Here is a 15,190-nt window from a genome sequence, read left to right as displayed (position 1 = left end):
GCCATTGTGCAGGATGTAGAGGTAATCGGGAAAGTTCGATGTAGTGATCACAGGATGGTGAGGTCCCGAATTAGCCTAAATCTGAAGAAGGGACGCAATAGATTAGTAAGAAAGAAACCCATCAACGAATTAGCGGTGAGGGGGAGGGCAGAAGAGTTCAGGATCTCGCTAAAGAATAGGTATTCAGCTCTAACTGAGGATGGCGACATTACCCTAGAGGCAATGAACAATAATTTCACAGATATCATTACTGAGTGCGCGGTAGAAGTAGGCGGTAGGATAGTTAGAGAGGATACCGGTAAGCTGTCTAAGGAGACGAAAGATTTGATTAAGAAACGGCAGAGTATGAAAGCTTCCAATCCAACAGACAGATCGAATTGGCCGAGATATCAAAGCTAATCAATAAGCGCAAGGTGGCCGATATAAGGAAGTATAACATGGAGAAAATTGAGCATGCTGTAAAGAACGGGGGGAGCCTTAAAGCGGTAAAGAAGAAATTTAGGCAAAACCCAGATGTATGCGATAAGGGACAAGGCGGGCAACATCATCACTAATATGGACAAGATAGTAGCCGAGGAGTTCTATACAGATCTCTACAATAGCCAAAGTAGTCAGGACCGCAATGAGATTGGCGGTAGGGAAAAACAGTCAGACGTTCCACCAGTAACGAAGGACGAGGTCAAGAAAGCACTAGAAATTATGAAAAGGGGGAAATCAGCTGGAGAGGATCAGATAACTACAGATTTGCTGAAGGACGGGGGGGGGGATATCGTGCTAGAAAAACTGGCCACCCTGTATACGCAGTGCCTGGTGTCATCGACGGTACCAGAAGCATGGAAGAATGCAAGCATTATCCTCATTCACAAGAAAGGGGACTCTACGGACCTTAAAAATTACAGACCAATCAGCTTACTGTCTGTTACGTATAAAGTATTTACTAAAGTAATTGCTAATAGAATCAGGACAACCTTAGACTGCAATCAAGCAAAGGATCAAGCAGGGTTTCGGAAACGGTACTCTACTATCGATCATATCCGTACCATCAATCAGGTGATAGAAAAATGCTCGGAATATAACCAGCCCTTATACATAGCACTCATTGATTACGAAAAAGCATTTGACTCAGTTGAAACCTCGGCGGTGATGCAGGCATTGCGAAATCAGGGAGTAGACGAGCCGTACGTGAAAGTGCTGGAAGATATATATAGTGGCTGCACAGCAACCATAGTTCTACATAAAGAAAGCAGCAAAATTCCCATAAAGAAAGGTGTTAGGCAAGGAGACACAATCTCCCCAGTACTATTCACAGCTTGTTTAGAGGAAGTATTCAGAGACTTGGAATGGGAGCAGTTAGGGATAAGGGTAGATGGAGAATACCTCAGCAATCTGCGATTTGCTGATGACATTGCCTTGCTAAGCAACTCGGGGGATGAACTGCAAATAATGATTGATGACCTAGACAGAAAAAGTAGAAAGGTAGGCTTGAAAATCAATATGCAGAAGACTAAGGTAATGTTCAACAGCCTCGGGAAGGAACAGCAGTTTACATTAGGTAGCGAAATACTGGAAATAGTAGGCGAATATGTCTACTTAGGACAGATAGTAACCGCAGATCCGGACCATGAAAAGGAAATATCAAGAATAACAAAATTGGGATTGAGCGCATTTGGCAAGCACTCGCAGATTATGACTAGCAGCTTACCGGTATCACTCAAAAGAAAAGTATACAACAGTTGCATCTTGCCTGTACTCACCTATGGGGCTGAAACGTGGAGGCTAACCAAGAGAGTTCTACTTAAGTTGAGGACAACCTAGAGGGCTATGGAACTAAAAATGGTAGGGTTAACATTAAGAGATAGAACGCGTGCAGAGTGGGTCAGAGAAATAACTCAAGTTACCGACATTCTAGTGGAAATTAAGAAGAAATGGACATGGGCAGGACATGTAGTGCGAAGAGAGGATAACCGATGGTCGCTTAGGGTAACAAACTGGATTCCAAGGGAAGGAAAGCGTAGCGTGGGGAGGCAGAAAGTTAGGTGTGCTGATGAGATTAAGAAGTTCGCAGGGGTCAAGTTTATGCAGCTAGCACAGAACCGGGTTAAGTGGAGAAATATGGGAGAGGCCTTCGCCCTGCAGTGGGTATAATCAGGCTGATGATGATGATGATGAATACCATGAAGGATTAGGCTATACGCGAAAGATAATAAGGCAGACTTCTTCTTTATTTTAATGATTTATCTCTCAAACTCGAAAACGAAATGCTTAAAAATCGCATCGCTAATCAAGATCAGTATTCCAGAATCAATAACATAGAAATCAAAGGTGTCCCGTGCACACAGGGCGCAGACTGCGCTGCAATTGTGGCGTCAATTGGAGAGATAATTAGCTGCCCTGTTGACACTTCTGACTTGGATATCGTTCACCGGGTCCTTGCAGAGTCAGGGCAGAACATTAATGCTAGATTCATTTCCCGCTCCAAAAGAAATGACTTCTTGGAAAGGGCTCGCAAGGCGCGGCTTGACACCGGTAGCATTGGTTTCTCAGGGGAAGTAAAGGATCCAATATACGTAAATGACCACCTGACCATGGAAAACAAAAAACTTCTCACTAGGGCACGCGCACTCAAGAAAGAAAAGGGATGGCTGTATCTCTGGACGAAAACTGACAAATTTTGGCACGTAAGTCAGAGAATAGCCATGTCTTCCGTATAAATTCCGAGTCTGATCTGTCGATCTTCACCTAAGATTGTGTACTTTTTTTCTGCCCATCTCGTTCATTAGGATGGCCTCGTACTTCACGCCTTCAAACCTAAAATCTTATCTTTCCCCTTCTTGTAGATCTTTAATTCATTTTAATGCACGAAGTCTAAGAAAACATTCGGACGACATTGCTAACTTATCAGCTACTCAACACCAGTTCTCCGTTATCTGCGTCAACGAGACTTGGCTGTCCGAAACAGATAAAGAACTATACTCGTTACCTTCTTACAGCGCAGAATGCTGCCATCGTAACGACAGCGCTCATGGTGGCACAGCAATCTTTATTTCCTCTAGCTATCATTATCGTCGCCGACTTGATCTAGCTCTTGCAGTGATAAACTGTGAATCTGTATGGATTGAATCGGATAAATCTTTCTTTTCACGAGATAAAAAAAATTTGATCATTGGTTGCGTATACCGATCACCCTCGTCTCCAGTCAAAGATTTCTGTTCAGCTTTACACTCAGTCTTAAGCGCGTTATCTATGGAACGCAAAAATGTAATTATAATGGGTGACATCAACATTAACACATTAGACCCCAACTGCCCTTCACATAAAGATTACTTGGATGTTTTAAACATTCATGGTTTTGAAAATCTTATTACCGTTCCGACACGCGTTTGGGCGAGTGGTTCAAGCTCACTTATAGATCCCGCCTTATCCAACCTAATAACCGCCCACGACGCAGGTGTCATAGAGGCTGATTTAACTGATCACTGCCCTATTTTTAGTCAGCTGGATAACTGTGTTAACCAGGCCAGGCATACACTCCGCATTAAAAAAACACTAAGTGCTGCATTATTCCTTGAACGGATTGCCAGTGTTGACTGGTCAGTAATCAATTCCATTGAAGACGCTGATAATGCATTTAACCAGTTCTTTCTTATCTCTAATGCTGTTAATCAATGCTCCACTGTATCTACGCGCAATAAAAAATATTCAGCTCCGATTAATCCCTGGATGTCTTTCAGCCTATTAAACAGTTTAAGGAAAAAAGATAACCTCTATAAAAAGAGCAAAAAACAACCATTCAACATGAGACTTCTAGCACGCTATAAGAATTATTCTAATGTATTAAGCATGCTCCTCACAACAGCTAAGAAACAATACTATGAAAGAGAGTTAAATCTAGCCGGAAATAACGCTAACAAGAAGTGAAAAATTATTAAAGCATTCCTAAACAGAACCACCACAAAAGTTCCCATATCTGCAATTTCATCAGGCGAGAAAACATTTAGCAACCCGGTAGACATTGCTGAAGCGTTTAGTGACTTATTTGATTTACCATCAGGTAATTCTAACATTGCTACAAGTAATACATTACAACGATCTCCCCATAGCATTTTCCTTTTTCCTGTGTCACCTGACGAGATCTGCAAAATAATACACAATCTGAAGGACACCAGTCCAGGTCTGGATAATATACATTCTTCTCACATAAAGATGATTGCTCATCTCATTTGCGATGTCCTCGCTCACATTATTAACCTGGTGTCCAAAACCGGAATTTTTCCTACTGCGTTGAAAAAGACTAAGCTCATTCCTATCTTCAAAAACGGAGATAAGCATAACATTTCCAATTACCGCCCTATAGCTATTCTGTCATTTTTCAGTAAAATCATCGAAAAAGCCATTGTTGTCCGACTAAATAGTTATTTATCTAAATTTGACATTCTCTCGACTAACCAATTTGGTTTTAGGTTAGGATTCTCTACTGAATTAGCTGTGATCGCTCTCACTGATCAAATTAAATCCGTCATTGATGCGGGTAACATTCCTGGTGCATTATTCATCGATCTCTCCAAAGCATTTGATTCCCTTAACCATACTATTCTATTCAATAAGCTTGACGCTATCGGAATAACTGGGCCTGCCCTTACTCTAATCAAAAGCTATTTATTCGAAAGAAAACAAGCGGTATTCATATCAGAGACATATTCAAAATACAAGACCACAAACATTGTAGTTCCGCAAGGTTCACTTTTTGGTCCTCTCTTTTTTTTTTATTGTGCATTAATGACCTCCCTGTGCGCCTTAATAATTCTAACTGTTTTCTTTATTCAGATGACACCACCATCTTAACCTCGGGTTCACACATAAACATGGTGGTTGAAAAACTGAATGCTGATGCAGACAATGTAGTAAGCTGGTGCCGGGATAATATGCTGTCCATTAATGCATCCAAATCTAGTTTTATAGTTTTCAGCTCATCTCATAAAATTATCTGCGAAACCCCGTCTGTTAACATCGGCTCTAACTCTATCTTTGCTTCTGATCATGTGCCATTTTTAGGTGTGGAACTTGATAAACATCTAAAATTTCGGACTCACATCACATCTATTTCTCGTAAAATGGCTTATGGCATTAGAGTGCTAATTAAAGTTCGGCCGTATTTTGGTACTCTCACGCACATTTCTCTATATTACTTGTTCATCCACACTCACATTCAGTACTGCATTTCATCTTGGGGAAACACGTACCCTTCGCACTTATCTTCCCTGCAAATTATCCAAAATCAAGCTATACGCATTATTACTTGCAGTCACCGCTCAGAAAATGCCCTTCGTTTGCTCCAGTCATACAATATTATTTCTGTGAAGAAAATATCGACTACAGTTTATGTATCCTAATGTACAAATCTGTTAGAGAGCTACTTCCATTCTAACTATCATCATCATCATCATCATCATCATCATCTTTATTTACACTGTGAGGTACATGTACATGGATTATTAGTATTACAGAACGAGGTCCCGAAGTATAAACTGTCCGGGGGACCTCCTATGACAGAATGGATAAGATTAGCAGGTAATATACTAGGCAGTGAAAAGAAGAATATACAGTCGTGCAGAGAAAAACTATAATAGAATACTAACAAGAAACAGTGCAAATAAATTCTAAATAAACAGGAGCTTCAAACAAAAAATGCACAAATTACAGAAATTAGCGCATTATTGGTACAAGAATAAATAAAATGTAAACACGGAAACTATGATCCAGACAAAACATCTTTAGTCGGTGGAACAAAACAAGGTAGAAAATAAATATGTCTTTAATGAACGATGAAATGAATAAATAGTACGCTGTGCTTTAATTTCAGGAGGCAGTGAATTCCAAACAGATATGCCTGAGAAGTATGCAGTTTGTTTCCCATAATTGGTCCTGATTTTCGGTAGTAGTAGATTATGCTGTTCAGCAAATCTGGTGTTATTTTTGTTAAAAATCTTGGATGACTCAAAACCACTAAGGACGACATGTTTATTACGCGTTTTGAAGATGATTGATGCCAACCTAAAATTAAGCTGTAGCGACAATGGCAGTATGTTAAGTGTGCGATAATAATTGAAAACGGATGCACGTTAAGGGCTGAAGGTAAGTATGCGGAGTGCTTGATTTTGAAGGTGGCGAACACATGAAAGGTGAGTGTTGTATGTGTTACCCCATGATGATATGCAATACGAAAGGTGGCTATCTATGAAGGAGAAATACAACATGCGAAGTGTAGGTAGGTCAAAGTAATGTCGCGCTTTAATTATTACGTGAATACCGAAGGCTGCTTTAGATTTAATGAATTTGGTATGCTGATGAAACTTTAGTTGATTATCTAGGACGACACCAAGAAATGTAGTAGATTCTGACGGGTAAATTGTGTCCGTCCCTAAACTAACCACCAATGATCAAATTCCGCGTCATACGGACACACGTTTCGCCAACAACAACAACTTCTTGCTGCCTAAACCAAACACTAATTATGGGAAACAATCAGTCCGATTCTCTACTACCACTCTTTGGAATTTATTACCTACAACTATCAAACAATCATTAACTATTTTTGCCTTTAAATCCGCTCTTCGTCAGTTTTTGTTATCACACTTATCGTAATTTTCAAGGTAATCTGTTCCAGTGTTATCCTTTATATCTTTTTATGAATTGTTTCCTATGTTTTCTTTATGTGATTAGGTGTTTATTCTTTGTTATTACATCAATAGTACCTGTACTAATTCATGTTTCAATCACCCCAACCCACTGATGCGAAATATTGTATAATTTCTGCAACTGCTCAATATGTATTTCTGTTCAATAATCATTATAGGAGGTCCCGTTCCGCAGTCCTTGACTTTGGGACCTCCTTCTGTATTCATGTTTTGTTAACCATTGAAATACAATAAACTTCAAACTTGAAACGTCGTATGGAGCCTCCCGCTGAGCTTGTAAATCGTGAAACATAGAGAAGAAAGCAAAATAGTTCGGTAATTTCCGCCCACTAAGACACATTTATATACCCAAAGGATTGGATAGACATATTTAATGTACAGATGTTTGCTGCGAAGGTTTTTTTATACTTGTGTGGTCGAATTTTTTATATTTCGCAACAAAGGTAAATCTGTTTAAAATTTTAATTACTTGTGTAAAGAAGACGTTCCGATTAAGCGGAAAGATTGCCAAGAAAGAAGAATTGCTTTTGCGGACTCTCTGTCTACAATTTAAGCCACCACGGCTCCGGTCTTGCTCACTACCAGTGCCTGGATTCCCGTTAACCCCTAATTAATAATCTGTTATTTTGGTTTTGATGGTTCTCGCATTCTTTTCTTTTAAACGCAACGACTTGCTAAGATCCAGGAAAAATCAGCCATCCTAAAAAGTACTTTGTTATTGCTCTAAAAAATTTCTTTTGCTTCAACTGATCCTCGTGCTTCTGCATAATTAGTCAAAGGGCAAATTATTTCAGCACAGCGGCTTCATTTAAATTACTTTGTTCCGTTATCCTAATCAAGACCCTAAGTTAAACATTCACCATTAATTTTGCAGTCAATTTTACGTTATTTGTTTTTGCTAGAGGTATAGGTTTTTTTCTTGTGATATTGATATTTCAAACATTACAGGACCGGGTGAATTGGAGGAATATGAAAGAGACCTACAGACACCAACAGGAAGTATAGTCCGCCTGATGAAGATGATGTTTCTACCAACACCTTGACTATATATACTCTGCACAAGATATCGTTAAAGAGAAGTATTACACATTTTGTCTTGTATTGTTGGCCGAATGTGAAAACGGAGAGACTGAAGTAATTTGGGAGGGGGGGGGGGGATGCGCAGATTCGAAATAGAGTAAGTAGAAAACACACACTTTTCCTGTTCTTAATAAAACATTTCTAGAAGTTGAACACAGAAATAGTGGTGACTAAAGTAAAATAGTATTTTACACATTTAGGCATGAATGATACATCATTTTCTATCTTCTCAGCTGCATGACATTAATATTTTATCTGAAATATTTCAAGGCTAGAACAACAATAGCATGCATAGTTGTGGTAATTGGTCAGTTATTAAAAAGATACGGATGAGCATAATATAACAAAGAAGAAACAAAAGCCTAAAATGACGATGCTTCACTAGCAGCTGAATTATTGCAAACCACGCACCTTCTCCTCTCATTTAATCTACCTGCCGCTACTTTCTTCACTTCATAGCCAGGAGTGTGTGTGTAGCAAGTCCAATTCTTTTAATAGGAATACAGTATACGAAGTGACACATTGTTCACTAGAAAGCTCAAACTTCTAAAAGCTATTGTGCCCAATTATCTTTGTTCTTTTTTCAAGACCACCACATTGGGAAGGCCAGCTGGCCATTTTGTTATTCGCATACATCATAGTCTTTGCAGTGCACCGAATGTTTGGTTCCAAGCTTCTCCAATGTTGCTGGCGGCATGCTATCTTATTCTATCGTTTTCGTATTTCCCGCTCTGTCAAATATATGTATTCGCAGAGAACAGGGAATATGATGCACAATAACCTTAAAGTGGTCGAAGAACCTCGTTCGGTGCACAGTTGGTCATTTTGCCTTGTTCTGGTAAACCACCAGCGCGCACATGTTTTTAGCGTTTTTGGAGCCGTGGAAATGATTCAAATACCGATGTCTAATCTTCAACAGAGCGTGAGTTAGACCTTAAATATAAGGTTTCGTGGAGAAATTCTTTTCGCGCGTACGTCTTTCCCGTAACGTGTTTGTTTCCTCATGTTTCTTGGCGAAAAATGTCCGCGCTCTCCATGCGGCTGTCGCTATCTGTCAGTCTGTCACAGATGTTCTTCGTCGAGTTGTGAAACGCTCCTCTGGCCTGAGGGAAGCGCATTCCTCTCGACTGGCGCTTACGCTGGGTTTTAAAAAATTCCTTTACTTTATACCATATCTTTCATTCATCCAGTGCCAGATAGACACACCTGCAACAGCTCTTCACGGCCTTTATAAAGCTGCTCTTTTTCTTCCCATCGGACTTTTTCATCATCTTCTTAATCTCCTTTCCCTTCACCGTGACCGCAAGATAGCTCGCATCTCCGGCACAGCTCATTGACGCTGACTTCTCAACCAGGCTAACATTTAGTAATACAACTCCTTGCCCTCCAGAGGCCAATCACCTCCTTATACTTCCTCTTCCAATCAATATGTCGCCGGTCCTGCATGCTGGCCTCCGACATGCTGCTGCCTCTCATCATAGTCTGCTGTTCAATACTGATGGAGTCGCTTACACAGATGCCTCTTATGTGGCTCCTCGCGGGTCCGGAAGCCAGGTCCTCTTTCATCCTCGTCTATCTACCCCTGTAATACACACAAGCGGCCCCGTCCTCCACCCTCCGGGTATTATCTCGCTTGAGGTCTTCTACGTCATTCATGCCATTCAAAGTTTCCATTCTCTCCCACCTGTGCCTCAGTATATTATATACGCTGACTCCCAGGCTGCTATCCATGCCATTCAATCTAAAAGTCTAACGCATCATCTGTACACGGAGCTCGAGGCTGCACTTGCTGCACTGTAGCCCTGCCCCGTCTTCCTCCGGGATCCCTGAACACTCGGGGATTGACGGCAATGAGCTGGCGAACCAGCTCGCCCGTCAAAAGCGTAACCGGGTACCGTTCATCCCCTGGCCAAGATCTTTTGAGGGCAGGTCGAGACTGTCTCTTCGCGCCACTATCAGCGAATATTACAATGCTGTTTGCTTAGACCGCAAGCTCTGCCCGATCCTCATCGTAATCTTTCCGTTCGGGAGGCTCATATCCTTCGGCAAATACAGTTGAATACATTCATAACCCCTGCACGGCTATAGCTCTGCAAATTCCATCGTGATCCATCATGTCCCAACTGTCCTTCTTCTTATGCCAACCTTATGCCACACTGCATATTTTTATGCCCGGTTGCATTGCAATCGGGATTATTTCCCACCTTCTACCGTACTATCTGGACCTGGGTGGATTGGCTTGGTGCTGAGGGTGAAGAGGAACAGCGCCTGCTCGTCCAGCAACCTATCGATCTGTTAGACGCCTAAGTGTGGTGCCTCAATAAAGTCTTTTACTACTACTACAACCCTCTACTTGTTATCTTCACTGATAGCTGTGCTAGCAACATCGAGAATTTCTTTGTATGAGTAAATACAACTTGATATATTTTATGCACCTTGAATTCTATATGACTTATCTATATGCTGCTAGCGAAGCGAAATGCCCTCTAATTGGCATATACATTGGAGTATTTCAACCGGCAAACTGGTAACAATTTCACCTGTATAAATAACAAACGTCGAGACACTTGACAACACTCTCAAGATATTATCCCGAAAGTTGCCTGATGTTGTATTACCTTATCAGGTGACACCGGCTATCTACTGTGGGCTCTATTACAGCATTGTATGTCAATGTGACTGTATATTTGTGGACTACTGCCTTTCATAGAAGCAATGGCTTCATATCCAGTATCTAGTACAGGAAAGACGTGACTTGCATCTATATTTGAATCCTGGGCGCCAGCCTAATCACATGAGTGGAATAGAATGCTTCATTTATGAATTGCCTTAGGTGTAAGTTTTGCCTTGGACAATAATAGAGAGACTGTGAGTGCCATAGAATGCAATATTCTTTCAGGATTCCGTTTCTTTAACGCATCAACGGCCTCAAGACCACGATCTTCCCCTTCCGCCTGTCTTATACTTCTCAATTCATGTTTTGAATATGACAGTGCAGCAACAAACGCAACAGGTAACTATATCTGAGCAATGACAGAATATTTGGTATTTGTCCCTCCTCTAAGAGCTAAACGATAAGGCGCGAACGGCACGTTTTTGCATTTACTATTTCTGCAGTGTTTTATTCAGGCCACAACTTTTACAGCTCCAAATACAAGCAAATAAAAGCGAAGTGCTGAACCCCTTCCTTCTCCTCCCCTTTGTCACTTTGCACAAAACTGTTATATGCCACCTTCTAGAGAGCTGTAATACGCGGATCGCTGTCTGTTTAGTACTGCGGTGTATCCCGCATCCATAAGCATAGCTTGCTTTTCATGTACCAGACATGTATGAGCGTAGAAATTTGTCCCGGGGCTCTAAAAAAAAATTCCAATATAAGGTTCCCAATTACCCATGTAGTTTCTGCTTAAACTGGTGCCTGTTTATTTTCATAGACTTTCTAATACCAAGCGCCGAAATAAATTTCTGCGAACCCCTTCTAAGTTTACTTTTTCTAGGCATCCTCTCCATTTCCATTAGCTGAGAGGGAGAGAGTATAATCCACTTATTATTTGCCTTTCCTGGCAAGAATTGATAAAATGGACTATATTTTTCACGTTAATAGAGGATTTGCAAACATTCACAAAGCAATCTTTGGATTGCGTTACCTGTGTATCCAATTGCCTGCATGCGGGTAACTTTCATTTCTGTAGTCCTTCCGAAGATGAGCATGCAGCCTGAAGAATGTACGGCATTCAGTGAGCCGTCGATGTAGACGTGCAAAAGATTATCATGATGCTCAAGTGACTTGTTTTATTTCTGTCGGCGATAGCTCGACTTTCTTTGTGAAGCCTGGTATTGAAAGAAGAAAGCGGGGTTGATGCAGGCTCCGCAGTGAAGAAGACGGTGTTGAGGCGGGTGTAAACTGGCAAGGCAGGATAGCGCAATATGCATAAACGATCTCTGTAAACGGTGCACGTGGTTGGTAATGTGAAGATCATAGACTCGTTATGAACGCCTAAATTTAAAGTATAGGGCGGGAATGTTATGGTACGTTTCTGACTCTCCCATCCTGGAATTCTCCTTGTCGGCGTTCAGGTGAGATGAGTGAACGAGTTTTTAGGTATGTGTCGCAAAAGCTATAGTTGCATAGATATGCAATATACCGATCTTCAGATAAGTGGTTAAAACGGACTACGACTCACTATTTTAAGCCTCTGAAATTGGCAGCCAGAAGACGTTACTGCATGGCCTGTGTAGTCTGATGGATCGTTTGATTTTAAAATATTTTGATAGCGACGAGAAAGCCGGAACAACGGCGAAGAAAACTGAGCAGGTCCTAAAAAGTACGAAAATGAAAATAAATTGCCCACTGAGAGGATCTTGAACTCTCTGCTTTATTTGGCAAGCAAGCTGTTATTGACGAAAAAAGCTTGTGTATGAAGTAATGGCGGCGTCAAGTAACGGCGAAACGTGATGTTGGAAATTCATGCTTTGTTCCTAAAAAACGAACTCTGGTGCCGGCACAATGCAGAAAGTGGTTATTTAATAAATTTTCTGCACAAACAAGTCTGCCTGAATATGGTAGCAAATATTGGTTACTGTTGTGTAAAACAGTATTCTCGTCTAGGTCATGATCAATATTTAGCAGAAAGAAATTTTTCTTGTCGAATATTTAAATGCATTAAAGGACACTGAAAAAGTTTATCATTTTTATAAAAGTAAATATACCCAGCCTCCAACGCTTGGTGATGCACATCGATTACGATGCCGCTCAGGCGAAAAACCTGCAGCCTATATTTCCGCGCTCATGCGTGCACAGCGGTTCTTCTCGGAGATAGGGAGCCTCTTGTGGGCCTGCCTGCATACAAGAAGACCTTTCCTCACTTCACCCAGAAGGAATGTATTTGATGTTCTGCTGCCTTTGTAGTAACAATGCCCACTCAACCGAGTGGGCATTGTTACTATCTTGAATATATTTTCCTTGGCGTTCACACACTGTACTGACACATGTCATGCGTAAAGCCGTATTGTAGAGTTAGGGACCTTTTTGTAATGCTCACTTGTACCGAAAAATGCATATTTGCCTTGCACTTTGCTTTTTTTGAAATGTTACCTGCACAGCAGGGATCGAATCCGATCTGCCGGGTCAGTATAGAGAAGCGGCGTAACCACTGAGCCATCATAAATGCCATTTCAATGAGTTCTCCTAGGTATCCCGCCGTATCAGTTATACTTGGTACAATGCTGTGTTTACGCTTTAACAGCGCCATTGATTGGCGTTTTACAGTCCATAAGAAAGCTTTCTTAATTTCAACCCAGTTTCGTGAATTCTGCTTTTGACAGCCGACACCCATGTACACTGCCACTGCCAGCGCGATTACCTAGTAGGGTTCTTTCAAAGCTCTCACGCGACACATCTTTGTGCCGGGATGAGTGGCGACCGGGCCCCTCGCAATAAAAAGGACGAGGTAGCCTACAATTTCATATTGCACTATTTCCCGCATGAAAACACTTTTTGCGTCACAGATGATTATGTCATTTTATTTCGCAACCGGTCAAATAAAAAACACAGAACAGCGTCACAAATACATGAAAATGTTTAGTAGCTTTGTGGTATTAGACAGTTAGGTATTGGTACACTGATTATTGGATGTCCTGTAGATTTTCTTACTTTAGTGTGCATCTGTGCCTGTGCAACTGCAGAAAATGTCTATGCTATAACAATAAATATCTGCAGTCACAACTACGTCCTTGAGGACAAGAAAGAGCACAAAAATTCTGTGCAGACCATAGAAGCGCTTCATTACTCCTCGTTAGTGCGCATGCATTCTAGTCCTGTATAGCGTGACTTAGTTTCAAGATCGTTGAATGGCTGTCTTTCTCCTTTTATCTTCATAGATCGGGCTGTTCACCTTCAGTCATGTGTTCAGATTGCAGTGAACCTCATACTTTGGACCGTGTTTTTCCTGTCCTGCCGCCGTTTCGCCTCCCTCCGAAAATTCTTCGTTGAAATTTGTTGCAAACATTTATCCATATTCTTGACTGTTCCAAATTTACTTTCGTTTGGCCCTACCGAGCAGGGATTCAGCAGCTAGAGAGATTCATCCACGGTACACAAATTTGTTAACGCCTCTGGTAATATTCCCTGCTAGATGTGTCGATTCCCCTGTTTCGCTTCTCCAGATTCTTATTGAGCTGAAATTATTCCTTTTTCTTCTATGATCGCCAGGACCTTTGCTATCATATTGCTTGTTTTTATGTAATAGTGCTCCTTTTTATCTCTTATCATAACAGCAGAACTCTCGTTCTACTAGATTAATGTCTTTGGCTGCTTCCTCTCGAGGATATGTGTCATTATCTGTGGGCAAAATAACCGCAACAATGACGCCTGACTGCTGACATGGTGCCTCGGATATCCCATTTTTTACGAAGGCCTTCAGTGCAGCAGCCTGGTGGTGGCTTGCTGGGTGCGACTGACACATGAGCGACGGCTCTACCACTCGGACCTCGCCGCAGTCGACGCCTTGCTGGTTTGCCACCTGGCGTTCTTGAGGTGTGCCTGGCTGGAGACACCGCGTCCAGGTCAGCGTCGAGCACCTTTTGGCCGTATACCAGGAGACCCGATCCCCCGCGAGAGCTGCCGGTGTGGATGCGGACTAGCCGCTGAAGCAGTATCAATAAGTCAGCCGACATACCAGATGGGAAGCGGCTGCCCAACTTACCAGTGGTGTGCGTGCTCATGGACATTGCCTAAACAACGTAGTTTATAAACTTAAAATAATAAATAAAACATTACGTGGTACGCGAATCACGAATACTTCTTCACGCCTTGAAAAAGCTTCGTAGAGGAGCTGAGCAAGTGCTTCGTTGACTTCGCTTCAAAGGAGTGCGAAGAACAGACATAAGTTCTCGTAGCACAGCTTTCTGAAGGGACTTGCATCCTGTTAATTAAGGTGGCGCTGAAGCTTTGCAAAGTCCCTTCTGCTCGCCGAAGACATCTATACCTACCTGTAGGATAAAGAGAACCAGGCATATGTATCGAATGTGTTCGAGCATTGCCGCACGTTTGGAACCTTATGATGCGGAGACTCGCAGTGTCGTCGCTTGGCTACTGTCCCTATGGTGGCAGCAATTGACTGCTCATCCACCGCTGACCTTGCAGCCACAAATCGCCGGACTGTGCGCGACAAGCTATCCCGCTGAGAATATTTACCCTGGCATCGCAGTAAACAACCATCTACGTATCTGCTGCCTCGGCCCTTCTCAACGCCGTGAATTACGAGGAACACCAGGTGCCCCAGCAATCCCGATACTCGGGGCTTGCCATACCCCACGATCACACCACGAAGTCCTTGTGCGCGCTAACGAATCGCCGCCAGTCAACCTCTAGAAGGACGTGACATCTAATGCCTTCCATATGGGTCATGAAAGCG

The sequence above is a fragment of the Amblyomma maculatum genome, chromosome 9, assembly GCF_055883805.1.
Source record: "Amblyomma maculatum isolate TAMU_Amacu chromosome 9, ASM5588380v1, whole genome shotgun sequence".
NCBI lineage: Eukaryota > Metazoa > Arthropoda > Arachnida > Ixodida > Ixodidae > Amblyomma > Amblyomma maculatum.
The sequence above is the reverse complement of the archived record's forward strand: the minus strand, read 5'-3'. Positions refer to the sequence as shown.